Source organism: Paramormyrops kingsleyae, chromosome 3, assembly GCF_048594095.1.
Source record: "Paramormyrops kingsleyae isolate MSU_618 chromosome 3, PKINGS_0.4, whole genome shotgun sequence".
NCBI classification, from domain to species: domain Eukaryota; kingdom Metazoa; phylum Chordata; class Actinopteri; order Osteoglossiformes; family Mormyridae; genus Paramormyrops; species Paramormyrops kingsleyae.
Window position 1 is genome coordinate 39,454,970 of NC_132799.1, and position 25,524 is coordinate 39,480,493.

Consider the following 25,524-nt stretch of genomic DNA (forward strand, 5'->3'; position numbering starts at 1 on the left):
GCAGGTATAGTCTGATTGGCAGTTCTCTGTCGTAACTGATGTGCGAGGATGCGTCCAATTTTTTCCCAATGTTCATAACATCCGTGTCTAGATTTGGAGAGGAGATATTCCGCCTGCTGCGATGTTAGGATATCGAATTCGGTCTGCAAGGACAGACGTTTTTTCATTATGTCAGGAGACGGTTGACGGCTAAATAACATATCTAATTCCAGTATTTGATCTGTTAATCCTTTAAGGCGCACTACATTTGTATTCTTCTTATATGCGCAATAAGAAATAATTTGGCCTCGTAGATAAGCTTTTAAAGATTCCCATATAGTTGAATACGACATTCCTGAAGTTTGATTAATGTCAAGAAAAAATTGTATTTCAGATGAAATGAAGTTAGTAAAAGACTCTTCTGATAAGAGAAGAGGATTGAGCCTCCAAGGACGGTAACTGTTTTGCGTATTAGGAATGCTGATTTTCGTGGTTAGTGGACCATGATCTGAAATGACTATGGCATCATAATCACACTTAATTACAGAAGATAAAAGCCTTTTATCCAGGAAAATGGTATCTATGCGAGAATAACTCTTATGCACTGGGGAGAAAAAGGAATATGCTCTAGCAGTGGGATTACGAAATCTCTATACATCCACTACACCATATGTTTTAAGAAATAGCTGGATTGTGTGTGCCGATTTAGACAAGGGTGTCTTTTTGGAGGAACTGCGATCTAAGGTAGGGGAAAGTACACAATTCATATCGCCACCAAGGATAAGATGGTGTGATGCCATGTTTGGTAAACGAGAAAAAAAATTTGAAAAGAATCCTGGATTGTCCCAGTTTGAGGCATAAATATTGGCCAGAATAACCGGAAATGAGAAAAGTTGCCCTGTCACAATAATATACCGCCCTGCAGAATCAGAATCAACATTAGTCATTGTCATGGTTCTGGACGGCACGGGAACGGGAACGCGGCATGGTGCACGAAAAAGGGCCGACGACCCACTTGCGGCTCCAAGGACAAAAAGGGGATTTATTACAGAAAACAGAAAACACTACAAACGACTAACCAAAACCAAAGGGACCACGAGGGGTCAAAACTAAAACAGGGAGGAATTAACTAGACTAAATACACACAAGGAAAACTAACAAACTAGGTAAACTACACTCAAAGGAAAACCAGACACGACGCGATGAACAAGAGTTTAGACACGATGAACCAGCGGGGAACAGAACAAAGGCAGGAACTAATATACTACAAGGGGTAATGACTAACACAGGGCAGGTGAGACTGATTAACAAAGACTAGGTAAACAGGACACAGGTGAAACCAATTAACTCAAAGACACTACTAAATCAGGGAAACTAAACACTAACCAAGGAAGCATACATCAACACACGGAAGGTACAAAGGCAATAACAAAAGCAGGGGAACAAGAAACAAAACCAAAACCAATAACAAAGCAAACACCAGGAATAATTAAGCATAAAGAAAAACACCAGGGAGCTAAATACAAAAACAGAGGAGGTGGGATTCGAACACAAGACAAGAGGGAACTCATGGACCGAGGGGCAAACAGACAGCACATGCTAAATACATTAAGCCACGAGACCAGACAGGAGACAGGGGAGAACAAGGACTGACGTGAAGGACGGAATGACCAGCACCACCTGCTGGTCAAACGGGGAAGGGGCACGAAAGGACCACAGTGGGGGCTGACCCTGACAGTCATTGTAAATGGAATATTTTTATCAATGAGGATGGCTGCCCCCCTAGCCTTTGTGTGAAAAGTAGAATGATAAATTTGTCCTGACCATCCTCTTTTTATTCGGAACAGGTCCGTTGTGCGCAAATGTGTCTCCTGGAGAAACGCAATATCGGTCTTAAGTTGTTTTAAATGTGTAAATACCTTTTTTCTTTTAATTGGATGGTTAAGTGACTTACAAACTTACAAAGTTTACTGATGAAACTCCATCCAGTGCTCTAATAGAATTAGGATCGGTCATAACCTACTAGGTAAGAGGCTTAGTGTACTTGAATTCCTTTTCTTCCCCGTTACGCGTGATACGAAGACGGGCTGGGAATAGTATGCCAAACCGGACATTCCGACGATTATGGAGCAGCTTCCTGACCTCGGTGAATGCGGCTCTGGCAACTCTTGTAGTATAGTCCGGGAAGATAGCAATTGCCTCTCCATTGTACCGAAGTGGAGCACGGGTGCGCGCCCGGCTCAGTATCTCAACACAGTCTTGGTAGTAGTGAAGTTTGGCTACTATCACTCGCGGTTTCCCGCCGGGTTTCCTTGGAGCCAGACTTCTGTGTGAGCGATCAATGAGCACATCCTTGTCCAGCTGCAGCGCCTCTCGTAGCAGCTTTGAGACCGATGTAGTGGAGTTCGATCCAGGCGACTCAGGCACCCCCAGTATTCTGATGTTACACCGCCGTGCCCTCCCTTCCATGTCCTCACATTTATCTTGGAGCTCCGCCACCTCCTTCTTCAAGGAGTTCACCGTAGTCCGCAAGGTCACCACCTCGTCTGACCATGCTGACAGTCCGGTCTCCATGTCTCGAACTGTGGTCTTAACTTGGTCAATCTCAGAGTGAATCGCCGTCGTGCTATTTTTAACTTCTGCTTTTAATGCCTGCAGCTCATTTTTAAGAAAGTCAAAATCGTCGGCAAGTGCGTTTTTCATTTCTGACTTTATCACCGCCGAAATTTCAGTTTTCAGCGAGAAAAGAATCTCCGACTTGAGGGATTTGGCGTCCATGTCTAATTTAGCGTTAGCTGACCGTAGTTGTGGTGGAGAAGCTCTTACCGCTGGGCTATTAGCAATATGGCTCCCGACGGTATTAGGCCTCGTGCTCGCTGTTCCAGTATATTGAAATTTACGGAGGTTCGTCGCCATTCACTCAAATGTAGACTTTCTCTCAACTTCGGGAATGTTTCCAATGCAGATTAGTCGATATTTTAATGTACTGTGCGCTTACTAATTTAAAATGAAAAAGAAGTCCAACGGGAGCTCAAACAAACACGTCTCACTCCATCGCCAGCTCCAGCGCCTCCTACCATTTTTTTAAATTGTAATTTTTTTTCAGTATTTTTTATCAAATAAATGCAGGCTTGATGCGCATAAGGGACTTATTTAGCCTAAAATAAATGTGCATGCAAATTTGACCAAATGGAATATACATTAATGGACTTATTTATTTATGTATTCATTCGTTCATTTAGGCCTATTTATTCATTCATTCGTTTATTTATGCCTATTTATTCATTCATTCGTTTATTTAGGCCAATTCATTCATTCATTCGTTAAATGAATGAATGAATAGGCCTAAATAAACTAATTTAGTTTATTTAGGCCTATTCATTCATTCACTCGTTTATTTATGCCTATTTATTCATTCATTTATTTATGCCTATTTATTCATTCATTCATTTATTTATGTCTATTTATTCATTCATTCGTTTATTTATGCCTATTTATTCATTCATTTGTTTATTTAGGCCTATTCATTCATTTAATCGTTTATTCATCCATCCATCCATCCATCATCTTCCGCTTGTCCGGGGTTCGGGTTGTGGGGGTAGCCGCTTCAGGAGAGATACCCAGACCTCCCTTTCGAGGCGTTCCCAGGCCAGCCGAGAGATATAATCCCTCCAGCGAGTCCTGGGTCTGCCCCGGGGCCTCCTCCCTGTAGGACATGCACGGAAAACCTCTCCAGGTAGTCGTCCAGGAGGCATCCGCACCAGATGTCCGAACCACCTCAACTGGCTCCTTTCAACGTAGAGGAGCAGCGGTTCTACTCTGAGGCTCTCCCGGATATCCAAACTTCTCACCCTATCCCTAAGGGAGAGCCCAGACACCCTGCGGAGAAACCTCATTTCGGCCACCTGTATTCGCGATCTCATTCTTTCAGTCATTACCCATAGCTCATGACCATAGGTGAGGGTAGGAACGAAGATGGACCAATAGATCGAGAGCTTTGTTTTTAAGCTCAGTTCTTTCTTAGCCACGACGAACCGGTTAAGCGCCTGCAAAACTGTAGACACCGCTCCGATTCGCCTATCCAGCTCCTGATCTCGCCTACCCTCACTCGTTAACAAGACCCCGAGATACTTAAACTCCTCCACTTGAGGCAGTACATCTTCCCTGACCTGAAGAGGGCAATCCACCCGTTTCCGGCTGAGAACCATGGTCTCGGACTTGGAGGTGCTAATCCTCGCACTCGGCTGCGAACCGCCCCAGAGCACGCTGGAGGTCCCCAGCAGATGAAGCCAACAGGACGACATCATCTGCAAATAGCAGCGAGGCAATCCTGAGGCCACCCTGACTGCATCCCGTCGGAATCGGCACCGTAGAGGACCGAGTCGGAGCTGAAATAACAGCCTACTGTTTGGAGCCAGTAACTCAATAGACGAGGACCCACTTCTCTGGTGGAAAAATGCTGCCGGGCGTTTTCCCCAGATGTCGCGAGTGGCACGAAAGTACCTGTGCGTCTGTTGTCGGTCCACAACGTGCCCTGTTAAAGCCAGACAAAGTAAACATGCTGGTTTTTCTAGTGAGAAATCTTGACTAGATTGATGCCACTTGCCATTCGTTCCTATTCGCACTGTGTTTATTTTTATTTATTTAATTGATTGAGGTATTTTTATTTGGTTTACGTTAAAAACAAGATTGGAAATAAGACTGGAAAGATGTTTTTGTTTAGGACTATTGCTTTGCAATACTTTTTATAATATGGATATGTTTATGTTAATTCAACTCTGGTTGACTGTTGTGGGTCTATTTGCACTTTTTTATAAGCTGCTCTTCTTTGTTATTAAAAGTTGTTCAGGCGGCGTGATTTAATTTGATTTGTGTGCGCGAAAACTGTTTATGTTAAATTTAACATAAATTTTTATTTAATTCTGTTTGACTGTTGTATTTCCACTTTTTTATAAACTGCTGTTTGTTGCTAATAAAAGTTGTTAATATTGTTCTGCATGTTATTTTGTTATTGTTTCAGTATTAGTGTTTGGTATTCAGTTTCTGAACAGTTTAGGCACAAGCCAACAGTTTGGTGACGCGCTGTCTGAGCCTTACGTCACAATTTTTTTATTATTCACGGTAATACCGTATACCGAGGTAAAATAGGGAGGAGGTTTGACGGTATCAAAATTTGGATACCGCCCAAGCCTAGACAGCACTGTGTCAGATTGTTTACCTCATCCATGTAGGTCTTCTTGGAGTTATTGGAGATAAGGCCAATCACTACTGTGTCACCTGTGAATTTGATTATTTTACTGGAGCTGTGTTTGGTCATGCAGTTATGCGTGAGAGTGGCATGCAGGACATAGGCGATGGCATTCTTGGTGGACCTATTAGAGCAATAGGCAACCTTAAGCAGATCAATGGTCATAGAGAGGGTGGAACAGATATAATCTTTGACCAGCCTCTCAAAGCACTTCATAACAAGGGAGGTCAATGCAACAGGGTGATAGATATTTGGACAGGTCGGGTTAGGAATTTTTGGAATTCAGACAATGATGGAGCCTCAATGCCGGACAGGGACAGGTTGAAAATTTAAGTACCCAGGCAAGTTGATTAGCACAAGGTTGCAGAGCATTAACAGAAATGCCTTCTGGGCTGGCTGCTTATCTGCTGCTCAATGCCATAGGGATAAGCAAATCTAATGTTCAATAGAAAGGTTGGGGTCATTCCAGAATGCATTCATCAATTCCAATCCAAATCAGGAAAAGGAACTGGAGTTGGATTTTAAATCTCCCTGAAATTCGAATTCAATTCCAATTCTGTTCCCCATAGTTTTTTTCCAATCCCAGCTCCGGTTCCATTTCCTGATCTGGATTGGAATTGATGAATGCATTCCTGAGTGACCCCAACACTGCTCGGTAGCCACAATATCACTGGCATCATTCGCAGTAAAGCGAGCAAAAAGGTGTGTACCTACGCACACACACACGCACACACACACACAGAGGGCCCTAAGCTGGTGAAATGGTTATGAAGATAGGTGGAAGATGGATGAATTGTAAGTAATAAGAAATATATTTTATGTAAGGGGAGATTTGTAACATTTCATTTTAAAATTCCCAGTGTTAGGAGAGAGGCAAACATTTCTCAACATTTGCAATTCATGAGTTTAATTTCAAAAGATAATTAATCATGTGAAGGATAGAAATACTATAATCATAAATAAATCATAAAATTCCACAGGGATCAAAATTTGGAAAATATATTTTACAGCTGGACAACAACTGACAAAAATCACATTTTAACTTACAGTGCCTGACAAAAGTCTTGTCACTTAACCAAGTTGTTGGAACAACAAATAATAACTTGAGCTGTAGTTAATCAGTTGGACTATAAGAAAGGCAAAGCCCTCTAGATTATGCTTATTATACCAAAATAAAGTTTTTCATCATTCATTGAGTTTTGTCATGTAATTAGGACAGAAAGGTCAACTTTTGCCTGGACAAAAGTCTTGTCATATACAAAAATAATGTAGAAATTATACATATACTTTATTTAGAATACACACACATGCTGCAATAACATCAGAACATAAAGTCATGGTGCCTTGGAAGAAAGAATTAATAACATGTATGACTTCCATGAGCTTGGAGGACCGCATCCATACGTCTTGGCAATGACTGAAATAACTTGTTGATGAAGTCATCTGGAATGGCAAAGAAAGCAGTCTTGCAGGACTCCCAGAGTTCGTCTAGATACTTTGGTTTCGTCTTCCAAGCCTCCTCCTTCATCCTACCCCAGACATGCTCAATAATGTTCATGTCTGGTGACTGGGCTTGCCAATCCTGGAGCACCTTGATCCTCGTCAGTTTCAGGAACTTCAATGTGGAGGCTGAAGTATGACAAGGAGCGCCATCCTGCTGCAGAATTTGCCCCCTCTTATGGTTTGGAATGTAATGGGCAGCAAGAATGTCTAGATACTTCAGGCTGTTGATGCTGCCATCCATTCTGCAGATCTCTCGAACACCCCCATACTGGATGTAACCCCAAACCATGATTTTTTCCTCCACCAAACTTGACTGTTTTCTGGGTGAATCCTGGGTCCATGCAAGTTCCAACAGCTCTCCTGCAGTATTTGCAGCATTTGGTATGCAGTTCAATGGATGATTCATCAGAAAAATCAACCTTCTGCCACTTTGCCACTGTGCAAAGCTGTGGGCCTTGGCAAATTCAACACGCTTTTTTTGTTGTGTTCTCATTAATGCTGGTTTCTGAGCACTAATTCGGCCATGGAGACCATTGCGTGCGAGAATTCGAGAAACTGTTCTTGTAGACACAGCGGTTTCTGGTGACCAGTTCTGATGTCGCTCTGCTGCAGTTGAAAAAGGGTTGGCCCTGGACTTTCAAAGTAACAAATGGTCCTCTCGAAGAGTTGTCTTACGTGGTCTGCCTGACCTGGGCTTGTCATGAACATCACCAGTTTCTTCATATCTTTTTTTAATCCTCTTCACTTGACGTTTGGATACATTAATGATGTCTGACACCTCAGCAGACTTGGTCTGTGGTTGAATCTTTGGCATGTTGTCAGAAGTCAGGTTGCACTTCAAATGAAGGTCTGGTGTGCTGGGGATTTTTTTATACACACCTGGGATTATGTTAATTACAGTTTTTGTCACAGGTGAACCTCTAATCTGTGATTGGTTGAATCATTAAAAGACATGACAAGACTTTTGTCCTTGCAAAAACAGGTGTTTATGGACTTTAACAACAGGACACTTTTTGACTGTTTCATTTTGCACCCAATTATTAATGTGAAAGTCCTTGGCATTAAATTGATCCATTTATTGTAACAATTGATTGATTAGAAATAAAGTTATATGCCTTTTTAAGTTACTATGTCCTTATGTGACAAGACTTTTGTCAATGACTGTATATATACAAGAGCATTTTATGAAATTACATTTACCTTAAGTAATACTATAAAAAACCTTAACAATTAACCTTAAAACTTCATAAAATGCAAATAGGAATGGTCATGTGGCACATGCTGCTGTACAACATGAAGCTCATTTGAAAAACAACTTCATGAACTTTTGGAGAAAAGCTTCTTCAGACAGGACTTTTAGTCGCAAAGATTCTATGTAACCTGCAGAGTCTCCTCCCCCACATCATCATAGTCAGTCTGGTCGGGTTCAGGGGGGCCATCCTCGGGGGGCAGTGTCATCAAGGCTCTCTCACCTACAGGGACATAAGGCACTTTCACATTGGAGTTCCAGAACCTGGGGTCTCATTTATCAATCAAGCGTACAAACAGTTTTGTGTGTCAACTGTGTGTATGCACATTTATAACTACAGAATGGCATTCATACATTTCTTCTTGTGTATAGAAATGTGAGTATATTTACAAACACTCCCAACCAGTCGTACACACAAACCCCTAGCAGCAGATAAGCATAACTGAGGCAAACCAATTGGCACTTAGGATATGCACAGATTCCCTCTAAATTTTCGACCTTTATAGAGTGACAAGTAGAATGACCTAGTTACGTATGGCAAATCAAGTCATACTCATAACAAGGAGTTGTTCCCAAGTCATACAACATCCTTGGCCAAAAAAATATCAGTGTGATTAAATACAGTCTTACATTGAGATACATTTGATTGAGTCACGTCTAATCACATTTACGTCTGAAGTCCATGGTAAATAATATACACTACTTTAGTAAATTAATAATATATATTGATAAAGAGACACCTGAAAGCAGACGTAGTAGGCCCATAGTGGGTATATCATTTAGTGCCAAATTAGGTGATGGAGAATGGGCAGCGCTGCCAACCATTGAATCATTTTCCATTTCTAACTTGTAATGTAGTATGCATACAGTATTGTATCTGATGGACAGCAACAAAATGGATATACAGGTACTGTATGATACAGATTCAGTACCTGTACAGTGCTATTTTCATACATAAATAGAAACAATATCATGTACAATAAAATATTTTGCTGAAGCTTCAGGCACTGTCATCTTTCTCAAAGTTTGCTACCACATTCGTTGTAATAAATGTTTTTCTTTGATATCACTATGTAATTATAGGAGTAGTTCAAATTATAACAAAACAAAAAAGGTGGTTTTACACTGTGTAAAGTATGATGGCATACCATAGAGCAGGGGTCACCAACATGGTGCCCGCGGGCACCAGGATGCCCACAAGGACCACACCAGTCGCCCGCGGACCTGTTCTAAAAATAGCACAACTCACCAGTGAGCATGCAGCGTCTAAAATTTAATTTTATCCTGTTGCTATTCTTCTTTAATCACATTTGCATTTATATAGTTTTGAAAATGACAATGTCTAAAATAAAGCATGTAAAACGTCTATTTTACATGATGTTTAGAAGGGCGTTTCAAACTGGTAGCCCTTCGTATGGCTCAGTAATTGTGAAGTAGCTCTCAGTTTCAAAAAGGTAGGTGACCCTTGCCATAGAGGCACTAGTGCTACGCACGAACACCTGAAGAAGAAACGTACAGGAGCTATTCTGGACAATGGACCTTTTTAATATTTTTTGTCCTTGTAGCTGCTGTAAATACACTCCTTATTAAACTCATAAAGTTGTCCGTCTGCTACATTAGAATGTACATTGAATAAGTGTTAACGCTAAAATCTGGTCTTGTTCTACGTTGATTGACGGTGCCGGTGTTCATTTTTGCACGTTGGACTTGTTGGGACCTGTGTTGTTATGGTAAACTAAAACTGAAATGAAAACAAACACTAAATAAAAGAAATTAATTTGTGAACTGAAATAAAAATGAAAGCCATAAAAAAGGTGCAAATTAAGTACCGCCACACCATCTTTTTACCTTGTTTAACCACAGTATCTGTTTAACCACTTTTTAAAACGTGTTCTAGTTGCTGAGCTCTCCCTTCCTTCATTGCAACTTTAGCGCTTATCGCTTGTGTCGCACGTAGCGTGCTCCGCTAACCGAATAGATTAGGCATGATCGTGGATACGGCGAATTTATATACTAACCTTTTGGCATCTCGTTAATATTTTTAGGCATACTACTGATGTGATAGGTGAATTGTGCATGGGCGAAAATAACGTGCGTATATAGTGCCGAAAAGCCGATGTACATTATCTAAAGCCCTGGACAGGCATTGTAGCGGACATTAATAATATGCACCATCCATGATAGTTTAAGTATAATGCGAGCATAAGTAGCAATAGTTAGAGTTCGTGTTTTTATGCATTAGTCGTTTTATATATCGTGCCTTATCATGCATGGTACAGGAACGCAGCAGGTAATGTGAGCTGGGTGAGTGCGGTCAATTTGAGTGGCTGGCGTTTTTATGGTGTGGCGGGGGTCATCCTAAGAAGTTCTCTCGGTTTAATTGGTGGTTAATAAACGAGGCGGGTGTGCGTCCTCACTTGTGAGAAATTATCTGACTTTTTCTTCCAGTTTCTACAGCATACAGTTCACTGTTGTCAAAATTAAATTAAAGGGTCAAGTTCATTTTCTGAATGAAAATTAATCGTTTAAATTAGTCGACCAATCTATAAAATTGTCAATAGATTAATCTATAGAAAAACAATCGTTAGTTGGCAGCCCTAGAATTTAGTCTTACAGTGCATGCGCAGTCTCATATAGAACGAATACGATTTATCAACATTCACTTCGTACAGCTGTTTTTATGCACAAGTGATAAATACCAATTTGCCTGTGCATACCAGCAACTCTCACGCACGTTTTAGGAAATGTTTTATGCACACTTTGACAAATGAGAAAAAAGGTTCTGGTTACTGAAAAAGTTCCTGCTATATGAAAGCTGTAACGGACACAAAATATTTAGCAAGTGTAACTGGAAATTAGTAGAAATGACAGTTGCATGTGAAACATAAATAATATGTTTATTAATTGTAGCAGACATACATAAAGTGATTAAAATTACTGTCAGTCCATGTCAGTCACACTCAAATAAGTGTTGCTATTTATAAACAACATAATTATTATTATAAATATGTAGAGCAGCATACAGATGATCATACTGTCTAAAAGGAGCAGTATGATGCAACACTTTGCTCCTTTGCACAGTTATGTAAAGTAAAACTGAACTAGTAAAACATGTGGGCTCTGTTCTATAAACTCAACCTCACCATAGACCTCTGGTGTGTCTCCTATCACCATCAACCTTGAACCTGAAAAGAGAGCCCTCAGTATACAGGAACCCAGTGACTGTTAGAGTTATTGACTGCTTGTCTCATTTGAAACTGTATTTTATGTACTGCAAAATAAGTAAAATACCAGTATTATGTAGTCTTAATAAAGTATTTTTCTCAAAATCTTACAGTATAATGTGCTTCATAAAAAATTAAATAATTCAATTATGAAATTAAATGATTAAGTATGGAAGTAAATTCATGATAAAAGTCACTGACGCAAAAAACCACATTGAATTACACTAATCGAAAAAAAGGCAGTGCATTTAATAATACTTGAATAAAAACGGATTGCATTTAATAATGCTTGAATATTTGGCAACTATTTTAATGTGAATGTACCTTTAAACATTGAATACTTCATTTGAAAATATTTCAGTTCATTTCTTTGTTAAAACAATCTGTTGTGGTAGGTGAGCGAGCGAACCGGGAAGCAGGCGAAGCAAGCCAAGAGTGCAGGCAAACGGGGTTTATTCCGGACAACAGGGTACAGACACCAACAAACATCAATGACGGATCTGGGGTAACAGACTCAGACGCGGACTAAATACAGCAGACAAGCCACAATAACAAGGAACAGCTGGGCACGATCGGGAAAGCACACGTGGATAATGAGGGGGCGTGGCACACATCAGGAGCGGACGGAGCAGGGTGTGACATAACCCCCCCCCAAAGGCGCGCACTCCGGGCGCGCCCGAGAGGAGGCGACGGACGAGACGAGACCGGGGAACAGGACCTGAAAGACAAAACCAAAAACCATCAACGAAGAACAGGGAACAAGACCGAAACACAGAACAAGAACAAGGACGAAACGAAAGACAGGACCCGACAAAGAACAGGAAACGCGGACAGGCAGACAGAGAAAGGAGACACAGAGGGGACAGAAAACGGAGGAACAACAGGGCGAGGAGTGAACACAGGAGACACCGAGGGACGAGGAGCAAAGACAGGCGGGACAAAGGGACCAGAAGGGAACGGAGGAGACACAGAGGGACGAGGAGCAGAAACAGGCGGGACGGAAGGAAAGGGAGGAGGAAGCAGGGGAGCCCAAGGGAACCCAGGCGGGCGAGGGAAGGCAGCCGCAGGGGCCGCAGGCGGAAGGGAGGCCGGAGCAGGAGGGGACCACACAGGGGACAAGGAGACAGACGGAGGGACCGACAAAGGAAACGAGGAGGGAGCAGGAGGGAACCCCGGCGCAGGCAGGCAGAAGGGGGAAGCCGCAGCAGGCGGAGGCGCAGCCGGAGCCAGGGAAGGCGCCGTCCGACGCCCAGCCGAAGCGGGGGGGCCCGGAGGCAGCCGACGAGACGCCGACGGAGGGACCGCAGGCGGGCGACGAGGCACCGGAGGGGGACCCGGAGGCGACAGCCGAGCCGGAGCCGTAGGACCCGCAGGCAGCCACCGAGCCACGGCCAGGGGGCGCACGGGCGAGCCAGGGGGCAGGGCGGGCGGGACCCGGGCCCGACGCCTGTGTCCCCGTCCCCCACGGGAAACGGACAGGCGGGGTCCTGGGGGGTGTCGGCCTCGCTGAGGCAAGGGCGTGGGAGTCAGGGCCTCTAAGGAGGCAACAGGCGGGGCAGTCGGCTCCGCGGGCGTGGCCGCAGGCGGGGCAGCCAGAGCCGCGGACAGGACTGGAGAGCTAGCCTCAGGCGGGGCCGCGGGCAGAGCGGCGGCCTGGACAGGCGAGCAGGGCTGGGCCGACCGGACAGGCGAGCAGGGCTGGGCCGACCGGACAGGCGAGCAGGGCTGGGCCGACCGGACAGGCGAGCCGGGCAGTTCCGGCGAGCAGGGCTGGCCGGACAGGACAGGCGAGACGGGCAGGACCGGCGAGCAGGGCTGGCCGGACAGGACAGGCGAGACGGGCAGATCAGGCGAGACGGGCGAGACAGGCAGGTCAAGAGCCGGCAGGACAGGCAGTTCAGGAGCCGGCAGGACGGACGGGACAGGCAGTTCAGGTGCCGGCAGGACAGGCGAGACAGGCAGTTCAGGTGCCGGCAGGACAGGCGAGACAGGCAGGACCGGCGAGCAGGGCTGGCCGGACAGGACAGGCGAGACAGGCAGGACCGGCGAGCAGGGCTGGCCGGACAGGACAGGCGAGACAGGCAGGACCGGCGAGCAGGGCTGGCCGGACAGGACAGGCGAGACGGGCTTGGGCATGCGGCCAGCAGGGGACGCCTCTGCGGGCACCTCGGGCGTGCGGCCAGCAAGGGGCGCCTCTGCGGGCACCTCGGGCGTGCGGCCAGCAGGGGGCGCTGCAGGGGGCGCCGCCGTCACGCGGCCAGCAGGGGGCGCCGCAGCGGGCGCCGCCATCACGTGGCCAGCAGGGGGCGCCGCGGGTGTGGCTGCTGGCGAGCAGGGCAGGACGGGTAAGTCAGGCAGTTCAGGTGCCGGCAGGACGGGCGCCGCCGTCATGTGGCCAGCAAGGGGCACCTTGGGTGTGCGGCCAGCAGGGGGCACCTCGTCAGGCGCTGCAGTCGTTTGGCCAGCAGGGGGCGCCGCAGCAGGCGCCGCCAGCACGCGGCCAGCAGGGGGCACCGCGGCGGGTGCCGCAGCCAGAGTGGTGGCAGCTGCAGGGACTGCAGGCAGAGCAGGCAGGACAGGCGGGTCAGGTGGGTCGAGCCGGACAAGCGAGTCAAGCAGGACAGGCGGGTCGGGCTGGACAGGCGGGTCAAGGGGTGCTGCAGGCAGATCGGCGGCGGCAGCAGGCAGCGCAGCCACGGGCAGATCGGCGGCGGTAGCTGGCAGCGCAGCCGCGGGCGGATCGACGACGGCAGCAGGCAGCGCAGCCGCGGGCGGATCGGCGGCGGCAGCAGGCAGTGCAGCCGCGGGCAGAGAGGCGGCAGCTGCAGGCAGCGCAGCCGCGGGCAGCTCGGCGGCAGCTGCAGCAGGCAGCGCAGCCGCGGGCAGTGCGGCGTCAGCATCAGCAGGCGCTGTTGCTGCAGGCGGTGCAGCGGCGGTGTCATCCCAGGCGGGGAGTAAGGAGCAAGCCCCCAAGAAGAGCGTCGGGGCGGCTGCTTCTCCTTTCCCCTTCCGCTTCTTTTTCTTCTTGCGGCTGGGGCATGACGATGGAGGCGGGGTTGCCTCGGAGACGGCGAGCGGCCGAAGCCGCTTCTCCGTCACCCTGTCGACGAGCTGTCGGAGGTTCTCGCGAACCTCCACCATGACAGGCGCCGCCGTGAGTGGGGTTACCTCCTGAAGGAGGGTCCCGCTTTTGCTGGCTAAGGCCAGTAGTCCGGAGTCCTCCCGGACCTCCGGCTGGTGGAGCCAGTAGATGACCTCCTGCAGCAGGTCGACGCGTTGATCGTCGACCTGCGGAGGTGCGTTGGGGAGATCCGTCATTCTGTTGTGGTAGGTGAGCGAGCGAACCGGGAAGCAGGCGAAGCAAGCCAAGAGTGCAGGCAAACGGGGTTTATTCGGCACAAGACAGAGACACCAACAAACATCAATGACGGATCTGGGGTAACAGACTCAGACGCGGACTAAATACAGCAGACAAGCCACAATAACAAGGAACAGCTGGGCACGATCGGGAAAGCACACGTGGATAATGAGGGGGCGTGGCACACATCAGGAGCGGACGGAGCAGGGTGTGACACAATCAATACAAAAATATTCCGCTTCCACAGTTCAGTTCCATAATACGAAAATAAATGGACTGAATATCACCTCTTGAATTTTGAAGATGGCATTATAACACATCAAATGTTTCCAACTGAATTTGTTATCTTGAAATTTATTTTGAGGTGAAAGTAAATTAACTGAATTCAGGCAACTGAATTATAAAAATGAACTTTATAAACTGTATATTTTGGAACTGAATTGTGGAAGTGGAATACTTTTGTATTGATTATTTCACCAATGTACAGTAATTACACCTGAAATATTTTCAGTTGAAATGTTCAATGTTCAAATGTACATTCACATGAAATTACAGCCCACATATATTGAATCATTATTAAATGCTCTTTGGTTTTATCTGATAAGTGTAATTCAACATGCTTTTTTGCATCAATGACTGTTGTCATTAATTAACCACCATAATCATGGATCCATATGATGAATGATATTTACCAAACAAATTTCCTGAGTATTGCCCAGCAGTACCAGCATCATCATAGTCTTCTGATGTGTTGTTTATCACCAGATCCCCTGTATCAGACACAGAAAAGCTGCTTCTGTGCATCAGACATCCATCACCGCAGAGCAGGGTTCCCCAATTCCAGTCCTGAAGTTTGCAACACAGGTTGCAGATTTCCCTGCTCAACACAGCTACTAAACATAGTTATTTGCTTATTAGTACACAAATCTGCAAGCTGTGTTGGATTCTAGCCCTTCAGGACCAGAATTGGGGAACCCTGCTGTAGAGCCTCCAGAACTCAAATTCTTTTGCTGGCATAACTGAAATTTCAAAGATAAAGGCCAAACCAAATTTATTACAAAAAAAATCCTGAAAGCCATCAAATATACTTACAATGAAAAATATATTAAATCTGACATCTCTCTGAAACATAATCGTTTAAGATTTTGATAGTGTTAAAGAGGGTTCCCATTGAAACATTCATTATACCAAATTCACAGACCTCAGCCCCCTATCTGAGAGAGGGTCTTCTTCACTGTCCTCCACATCTTCATACCCAGAGGGCAGCTCCTCAGAGAGGACACTTCCTGTGAAGGAGAGACAGTCAGTCCTGTGCTCAGGGAGACTCTGCATGAAGTTTCCTCTGCTTTTGTCTCTCAGACTGAGAAGACAGGATGTGTGGGGTTAGAGTAGCTAATGCTCATGCCCAGGCAAGCTGACTGACGCTCATATTGTCCACATCCTCTTTCTCCCTATTGGCTGGTTTCTCTCTCACCCTCAGGCCTTTACAGCAATGCAGCTATGAGGCCCTCATGTGGTTTCTGAGGTCTATTCACATGGTTAGAGATGAAGAATCAACAGGATGCAAATAGATACATCTCATTAATAACACATTAAAATACACCTCAAATGACTGGAAATTCACTGTCCCACAACATTCTACTTTAATACATAAATATGTGGCTATACAAGTTTATTCTTTTGAATCTGAAGAGGTCAAGACAGTTAACTCACTCTTTAGAGGGGCTCTGTAGGTTGTCCAACTGGTCAGATTGTACTCTATCTCCTCATAAATAGTCTCATGCACAGTGGTGAGACCCTCGTACAGAGGGCTGAGATCCTGGTACAGAGCTGTGGAGGTGGACATACAGAGACACAGCTGATATCCAGGCCACATATCACTTTAACTCTTTAATTTAGAGTCCCAATTTCCCATATATTCTGTGTTTTATTATGTCTGGGAACATGTCTGTTGTCATAGGAACAACAGTGAAGGCCTTGGCTTAAACTTTAGCTCAGAAAGTTTATATATATATATATATAAAGCAGAGTATTTTTAGATTAGGCTATCCCTATATGCTTATTTGATGTGTTATTTGACCCCTGACACCCATCTGTCTCCACTAAAGTCAACAATGGATAATGTAGGAGATAATACAGACTTAATAAGAATCATTCAGACAGATCATTCTTAATGTGAGTCACCCTACTGCTGTATCATTCTGTACCTCTTTTCAGCACTCTGTTCTGGTACAGCTGGACAGCTATTATCACCAGCAGCAGGAGGAGAAAAGCTCCCAGTACCAGGAAGACGACAATAGGACTAGACGGGACTTCCTGGTTGAGTACAGCTGAAGGAGGAACTGACAGAGAGACTTCAGTATATCATGTGTCTGACAGTGCAGAATGATTGTACTACATAAACATACAAACGCATTTTATCTGTGCCTGATTTCTGCAAATAAAATTTTTGAAAATGAAAAGATGTGGCTAGTTCTAAAATATCTGAAATGTTATTTTATTTTTTTAAATATACACACACGCACAGCTAATTTCGTTGTACATTTGTGCAATGATAATAAAAGGCATACTAATCTATTCTACATATTTATATAAGAAATTACACCCTCATAAGAACTTAAAGGATTGAAAATTAAGTATCTTATTATGAAGTTATGTATAACAGAGTATGAAAATTATACCTTTTTTTGTTGTTGTGGATGTTGCTGGAATTCCTGAATAAGTAATTAGATATAGATATATAATTAGAATTAATCGTACATTTGATATACTCCTTAACATTATGCATTAAATTCATTAACTTCACCTGTAGTGGCCTTAAGCAGCGATGAACCTATGAAACTGAAGCACTGAAGTTTACTAATAACGAACAGAATGTTGGGTTATATCTCTAGGTGTGTGGAGTTTAAGTCAAGGGAGGTGATGTTACACTTATATAATTCCTTGGTAAGACCCCACCTAGAATACTGTGTGCAGGTTTGGTCACCATACCTCAAGAAGGACATTGCTGCCTTAGAAAAGGTGCAACGAAGAGCTACGAGAATGATTCCTGGTCTTAGAGGAATGTCTTATGAGGAGAGGTTAGAGGAACTGAATCTGATTAGCCTTGAGCAAAGGAGACTAAGGGGGGATATGATTCAGGTCTATAAGATTCTAACGGGTCTGGATGCTGTTCCGCCAAATGAGTATTTCAATATTAGTCTAAATACTAGAACTCGTGGCCATAAGTGGAAATTAGCGGGAGAACATTTTAAAACAAATTTGAGGAAGCACTTCTTTACACAGCGTGTAGTTAGAGTATGGAATAGTCTTCCTGCTAGTGTAGTGGAAGCTAAAACCATGGGTTCCTTTACTGTAAATCAGAGCTAGATAAGATTTTAACAACTCTGAGCTATTAGTTAAATTCTCCCCAAACGAGCTTGATGGGCCGAATGGCCTCCTCTCGTTTGTAAATTTCTTATGTTCTTATGTTCTTAAACATTCAAAGAGTTTAACATTCTTTTTCTACAATTCTCTTCATTCTAAAGGCAAATGGCCATAATGTTGAGGTTACAGTCTGGCTGCAGCCCCAGTCCCACCTGCACAGGTAACACCAGCATCCTCCTTGTGGCTGCAGCTCCTCTGCTCCTGAAGAGAGTGAGGACAGTCCCACAGGTGGAGCTCATCACCCCTGCAGTTCACCTCATTCAGCCAAATGGTGCCAGTTCCTCGTCCAAAGGCAGAGTTCCCATGAGCCTCCAGTGCTGTCCCACAGCCCAGCTGTCTGCAGACCACCTGGGCGTCTCTCAGGTCCCAGGAGTCGTCACAGACCGTCCCCCAGGAGCCGTTATGCCACAGCTCCACCCTCCCTGAGCACTTGCTACTGTTCCCCCGCAGTCTCATGGGGGGGTGGCCTAGGGGGCAAGTAAAGACTGTGATTTATCAGCACTGCAGAAGGCAGAGGACACATGTGAGGATGACAGAGTTCAGTGAAGAGCTGGGACTGATTTCTCACTGATGTTACTGACTGATAAACACGTAACACTGGGCAGGTAATAACTGAACTTACGTGAACATGGTCTGTCCTTGGCAGCAGCAGAACATCCTGTTCCAGAATGAATACAGAATTAATGAAATATTATTATTATTATGCAAGCATGCAAGGAAATGAAATATAAACCATGTTATAACAGAGAGGATATTTTTTTCATTATATTATGGTAATCATATAAATTAATAAACCTAAAAACAAATTGAAACAATAATGATACTGAATAAAGTAAGTTACCATTACAGGTGATCTGAGCCACTTCACCTTCATCACATTTATTATCTCCCCAGTTAGAGGACGGGCACTGCCACAGTGTGGAGTCATGTGGGCGACATTTCAGGTTATCAAGCCAGTTCGGAGCTCCTTTCACCCAAGGCCATGAGTTAGAAACAGTCCCACTCTTTCCACAGTTGAGATGTTGACATATCAGGTTGGCTGTGTTTGTGTCCATTTGATTGAAGCACACATTTCCCCAGGTACCATTGTAGAAAACCTCCAACTGCCCAGAGCAGCCATCAGCCAGCCTGATTTCTTTATATTCTGTGTAAAGGAATAACTAAAGTGAACAATTATTTATATTCAGAGAGTAACAGTGAGACTTAATTAAACAATAAATAATGTGGAGCTGTTCAATGATAAATTGCTTGCATAAATATTGGTTGTGTTTTAAAATTTTTCCAAATGTCTTAACCTAAATTAATACTACTAAATTAAAAAAACTGGTATTTACAATTTAAGAATACAACCAGCATCATCCAGGGTTCATCACAGATTTCTTTCAGCTTCCTTAATTAAAATGAAGAGGCTTGATAGTCATACCGGAACACACAACTCCTACGTCTTCTTTATGGACACAGTCATTCTGTCCCCTCGGTGCTGAAGGACAGTCCCACAGAGACGTCTCATTCCCCTCACAGTCCACCTCATCTAGCCAGATGGGTCCAGTTCCTGGTCCGAAGTAGGTGGGCACTGGGGCGCTGAGAGCCGTCCCACACTGGAGCTGTCTGCACACCACCTCAGCATCCTTCAGGTCCCAGGAGTCTCCACACACTGTCCCCCAGGAGCCCTGGTGGAGCACCTGCAGCCTCCCTGCACAGCCCCCAGCATCACCCACCAGTCTGATGGACCTGTGCTCTGGGAAGAGGAGGTAGAGAGTTTGTTTGTTCATTCGTTCTTTCTTTCTTTCTTTCTAGCTATCTGATGTTGGTGCTGTTCATATATAAGATGTTTTGGCTTTATGTTAAAATGATACTTTGAACATAGTTATGTATGTACTCACTGGAACACTCTATGGACACCTGTGGACCAGAGCTGCAATTGACGCACTGTGGATCACTGCAGTTCATCAGGTGAGATTCATTCCCAGGGCACTGATACCCTGTCAGACACACATCACTGTCCTCTTTCCCAGACAGGTAGGAGCTGTTGAGCCTCACTGCAGAGCCACAGCCCAGCTGTCTGCAGACCACAGAGGTCTCCCTGAAGCTCCAGGAGTCCATGAGAACTCTGCTCCAGGTCAGCTGGTGGTAAACCTCCACCTGACCCTCACAGCCACTCTCTCCAGACAGTCTTACTGTCCCATTGAGAGCTGAGAGAGATTTAGACCCTGTGGATACATCAGTCACTGTCAGTGTTGGTCAGATGTGCCCATTAGAAGAACAGCTTTAATTGAGCCATTCTGCATTCTGCTAATGTGAATACACACTCTTAGATTGTTTGTAGCTAATGTCAACAATACCATCTATTGGGTAAATTAACTCACCCATATGTTTATAATATAGGCATTAATGTGCTTGTATAAACTTTTTAAACTGCAAGAGCTGACAGTACTCAAGGATATGAATGGCACAGAAGACTGATGTATTTCTATAAAAGTAGACTGTCCTGAGTTGTATTACCAGTTCGATGAATGATCTGTAATCATAATGTATATTGGATCATAATTCATAAAAAAAAACCAGATTACTATTACTCCATTGTATAAAGTCTCAGTTGTAGTATAGTTCTCACCCTCACAGATGACTCATGCATCCCATCCATGAGAGCATGCAGCTCGACTCCATAAGGACACAGCACACTGGGAGAGGTGTGTCTCATTCCCCTGGCACTCAAACACATCAGCCCAGATGCGGCCCCTCCCCTCTCCAAACCAGGCCTGTCCTGGCACTGCCACAGCGCTCCCACACTGCAGCTGCCGACAGAGGACACTGGCTGCTCTCATATCCCAGGATGCATCACACACTGTCCCCCACTCACTGAGGTACTGCAGCTCCACCCTCCCAGAGCAGGAGTCAGGGCCGCCCACCAGCCTGGACTCTGTGTACCCTGTAAACAGCACAGGGGATTAAAGCGTTAATATTTAAGGAAATTTTCTTTGAAGAAATTCGAACACAGTATTTAAAACATTAATGTTGAACTTGGTCTGTTTACTGTGTAATTTATATTTACTAATTTAAAAGCCATACATATGTTTCTTGACAAACAGTCATGTTGTTCTTACCTGAACACACCAGTCCCACATCATTACCATGCGAGCAATTCTTGGCCTTTGAGGGTGATTTTGAGCAGAAGGAAATATGAGATTCATTCCCTCCACACTGAATCTCCTCTCTCCACACTTGGTCACCGCCCTTACCAAACACAGCCCCCCCCAGCACCTCCACAGGGATTCCACAGCCCAGCTGCCGACACACAACCTCTGCGTCCTGCAGGTCAAAGTCAGCACCACACACTGTGCCCCAGGTGACTCCATGCTTCATCTCTACTCTCCCAGAGCACTGGTGTGCACCTTGGACCAGTCTGACCTCTCGATGATCTGCAAATATAAGGATAAATAAGCACTTCATACAATCAGGTGTCTCTCTTTCCTCTCCTGTCTCTGACAGTGTTTTACTCTTCTTTTACTGCTATACATCTGCTGTTTCATTAGTCTGTAATGCTGCTGTTGTTATCTTTGGTAAATCCTTTGAAACAGGAGTCCTGGAGCCTGTATCACAAAGCAAAATTTGCTGGATAGCTAGATAACTTATCGGATTTAAGGTACTCTGGGTACAGTGCAAACAGTAAACAAATAAGTAAAAACAATCTTGGTGTTCCAAAATATTAGTTTGCGGGTGTGCACACTTATGCAGTCAGCTTATTGTACGTTTTTATTTTTTTGTATTTTCTCCCTTACAGATTTCTTTATTTTTCAATTGAACTGTACAGTTGGGAAATTATTTTAATGATTTATTGTGTGTTTTTTACGTCACAAAACATGGCATGTGAACAGGGGTGTGTACACTTTTCATATACACTGTATGATTAAGGCATGTGTCCCCTCAGTTTCAAAAGTTTTTTTTGGCAAATCTGGGGTTTTGCATAAAAAAATGTGTACACACATTTTGGGTGTCTTTTTGTGCATGTGCACAACTTTGATAAATGAAACATTTATCGGACATCTTGACCAAGAACTTTTGTAGTTATTGACCATTTCCGTGTGTTGATTTCTCACTGCACAACAGGAACTGTGACTTCTATATTAAATAAGTATTGGAGATGCAAAATGTCATTGGTTAAATTTCACACAAAACTAGACTGCAACACCTTAAACAATAATGGAGAATGAAAAAGTGGTTTTGTTAATTATTGGAGTATTGATCACAGAGTCCGAAAATACATGAGAAATCGCATTTGTTTATATTTTATTTATACAGCTCACAACGTTTATAATTCATTATTAAATCTGGCTAGCAGATCATTCTTTCATTTTCCACAAAAAAAATACAACTGTGCCATACCAGACATTTTGATCGTATAATGGATAAATGAATAAATAAATGAATAACACAGAGTCAAAGTGAGGAAAAACAAAATGGCTTTACTTCACGTATGCTGCTCACTCTGACAACACACACACACTGCCCACCATGCTGATCCCAAGTACTCACTAGACACACTGTAGGTTGTCTAATGGGTATTTCCCAAAGGTACAATGCCCCCTCCTGGGGAGTTACACCTCCTGGTACCCCCACAATATCCCAGTAGTGCTCCAGGCAGTGCCAAGTCCTTCATGGCAGCTGGGCCCCAGATCCCTCATCGTCCTCCTCAGTCCCAACTGCCAGGTAACTCAACACAGGTCCTGGAGAAGGATGCTCCAGGTGGGACAGGGACTGGAAGTCATAAGCAGGACAATCCTGCACCACTCTGGCATCCACACCCTGTAGACCACATCGGAGATACACTCCAAGACCTCCCTGGGACCTTCCAGTGGCTGACCAGTTTAGGTGACTACGCCTTCTTCCTGATGGAGCAGTAAACCCAATCAGAATCCCCGAGCTGGAAGGCCACAGAGCGACCCATTCTCACACAGCCACTGTGGCAACGCCCTCTCCGTAGATGAAATCACCCAGGAAAGTCCTCTTCTCCACTACTGCTTGTACTAGCTGCTGCAGAGGTGCCGGAGTACCACCAAATCAGTACTGAGGTGGAGGGCTGCCCCTGGCACATCAATAATGGTCCCCAGGCAAACTAGCAAGTCTAGGCAAATGATACAGGGGTCGGAGATGTCAGCCAGCCAGACCTCCTGCACCACTGTGTGTCCTGCCAGTGTGACTCCCAGCTGTGTTTTCCCCTCCATGGCAGTCTGCATGCCTGTCACAGAAGTCAGCTGAATGTCTGTCATTTTCCAGCTAGCTGGGAAGGCTCCAACAGTGCCTGGCAGCATGCACGGACGGATCAGGGTGATGGTGGACCCTGTGTCCATTAGGCAAGGAATCCTGTCCACCAGCCAGCTTGTCCTGTGCTGCCTACGGGAAGTAAGGATAGCTGCTTACAGTCCTCCACCTCAGCTAGGAAAGCCCCCACTTTCACCAGTGTGCCGCTGCCAGTCCCCAAGCTGCTCCCTCATCTTCCCCACAGACTGTCACTGACTGAACTGCCACTCCAGCGCAGTGATTAGGGCTCCATAGTCACCCTGTTCTCCAGGAGAGTTTTAGGATGGCTTGCAGCACCTCCCTTTTCAACAAAATCATCAGGTGCCCCGCTATCTCTTCAGGGGACCAGCCATTGAGCCTTGTCATGAGCTGACCTTGGGCAAGGTAGGGTTTCAGGGACACTTATCCATCATACCAGGGCAGCTTTAGGGGGGGTCAACTTCACTGCAGTTGGCTGCATCCTCATGTCGCACTGCTCCTGGTCTTGGTGCTAGAGTTCAGGCAGGTGGGGGTGCTAGCGCCGTCGAGTCACTATGGGAAGGCACCATGCTCAGGTCCCGGAGGTCTCCTCGGGTTTGCTGCGCCCCTTTGGTGATGGGTTCACAGGAGATCTACAATCTCCCTGCTGAGCTCCTCCACTTCCATCCCCACACTAATATTTTCAACAATTAATGTTTAACACTACACATGACATTCATGTACAACACAAATATGACACAATGCATGTTACTGTAACTCTACACAGCCATTTACACTTTTTACATTTGGAACCAGTCCAGCATGCCACCACGCTGCCTGATGGGTATCCTCTAGCGCTACATCATGTCATTTGACTAATAAGTTTCGCCACCGGCACCGGCAATATTAGACATAAGTATTTCAGTTATTGATAGAAATTTCTGATGCAGAAATATAGAAACGAAGGCAAAAAAGTTATTCATTAATGCTTTTAATGAAACTGAGATACAAAAACATGTTTTCCCCTGCACTGCGTAACTTCTAAATTAATGCTGGTGCTTATGGTCAACCAATCCACAACAGTTATTGCTATAAGCCCCACCCAGTTCCCTACTCCAGAGTAGGAACTAAAATAGTGATGGGAATAATCTTATGGCTTAGTTCCTTTCCATGAGTCATTCCTTTTTTTAAGGTGGCAAGGGTTTATCTGCAAAATAATCACTAGGATAATAATAGGGTAAGATTTGTATCAGATTCCAATTTTGACATTCCACTAATATAATTTCATTTTGCACGTGTGGACTAGACTTAGTGGCACTAAATTACTCATACTGCCTGACCTGATGTCAATGATCAGCATTGTAAACATTATATATGCTGACACCATATATATTACTTTGAATTTACCATCTGTATGAAATGTGCAATGTAAATAAAGTTACCTTGCCCTGAATGCAATTCATGCAACACTTAATATTAGAACACGTTTTATTGATACAATATAAAAAAAACAAGTATAATGTTTAATATAACGTTTGTGCTACGGATGTAATGATACACTCAACTCGCAATTCAATACGATACACGATTCTGAGTTCACAATACTTTTCTCACGATTTTTTAGCAGAATGAGCTGCAAACAAATTTATTCAAAAATATTTCTTTATCTTTCTAAACTGTGCAAAACGTGTCCTCTTCTTAACAGTGCAACTGAAATTGAACAAGATTCTGTTTCAAAAAAATCCCAAATCAAAATAAGTAAATAAAAAAAGTCTTCAAATAAATAAACTAAGGTTTGCATGTGCAGCTTTTTAGTGTGATTTGCCCTTTTAATAATCTTCGCTCAACTCACTTTGGTGCCGGTGGACATGCTGAAGCATGTTCATTGTGCTATTTGATTATGTTATGAGTCTTTTACAATGTTTGCACACAGTTTTTGTCTTGTCTGTGATTTTCTCACAATTTTCGTTTGTGAAAACTAAAATGCTGCCACATCCATCCATTTTCTGAACCCGCTTAATCCAAACTGGGGTCGCGGGAGGGACTAGAGCCTATCACAGGAACAATCGGCGCAGACGGGAACCAACCCCGGGCAGTGGCTAACATACCACAGGGCGCACACACTCACACAACTACAGGATCAATCACGAACTGACGTCGTGAAATCAAATGTAATATTACACCAGTTTATCTGTTAAAGTACTGTGAACCAGGGCTGTGGAGTCGGTAGATAAATGCTCCGACTCCGACTCCTCAGTTTCTAAATCTTCCGACTCCGACT

At 44.6% G+C, this 25,524-nt stretch overlaps 1 pseudogene; it reads right to left on the minus strand.

The window, feature by feature from the left end:
- Positions 1–8,101: 8,101 nt before the first annotated feature.
- Positions 8,102–25,524, minus strand: part of LOC111834165 (scavenger receptor cysteine-rich type 1 protein M130-like) — a 57,178-nt pseudogene continuing 39,755 nt past the window's right edge.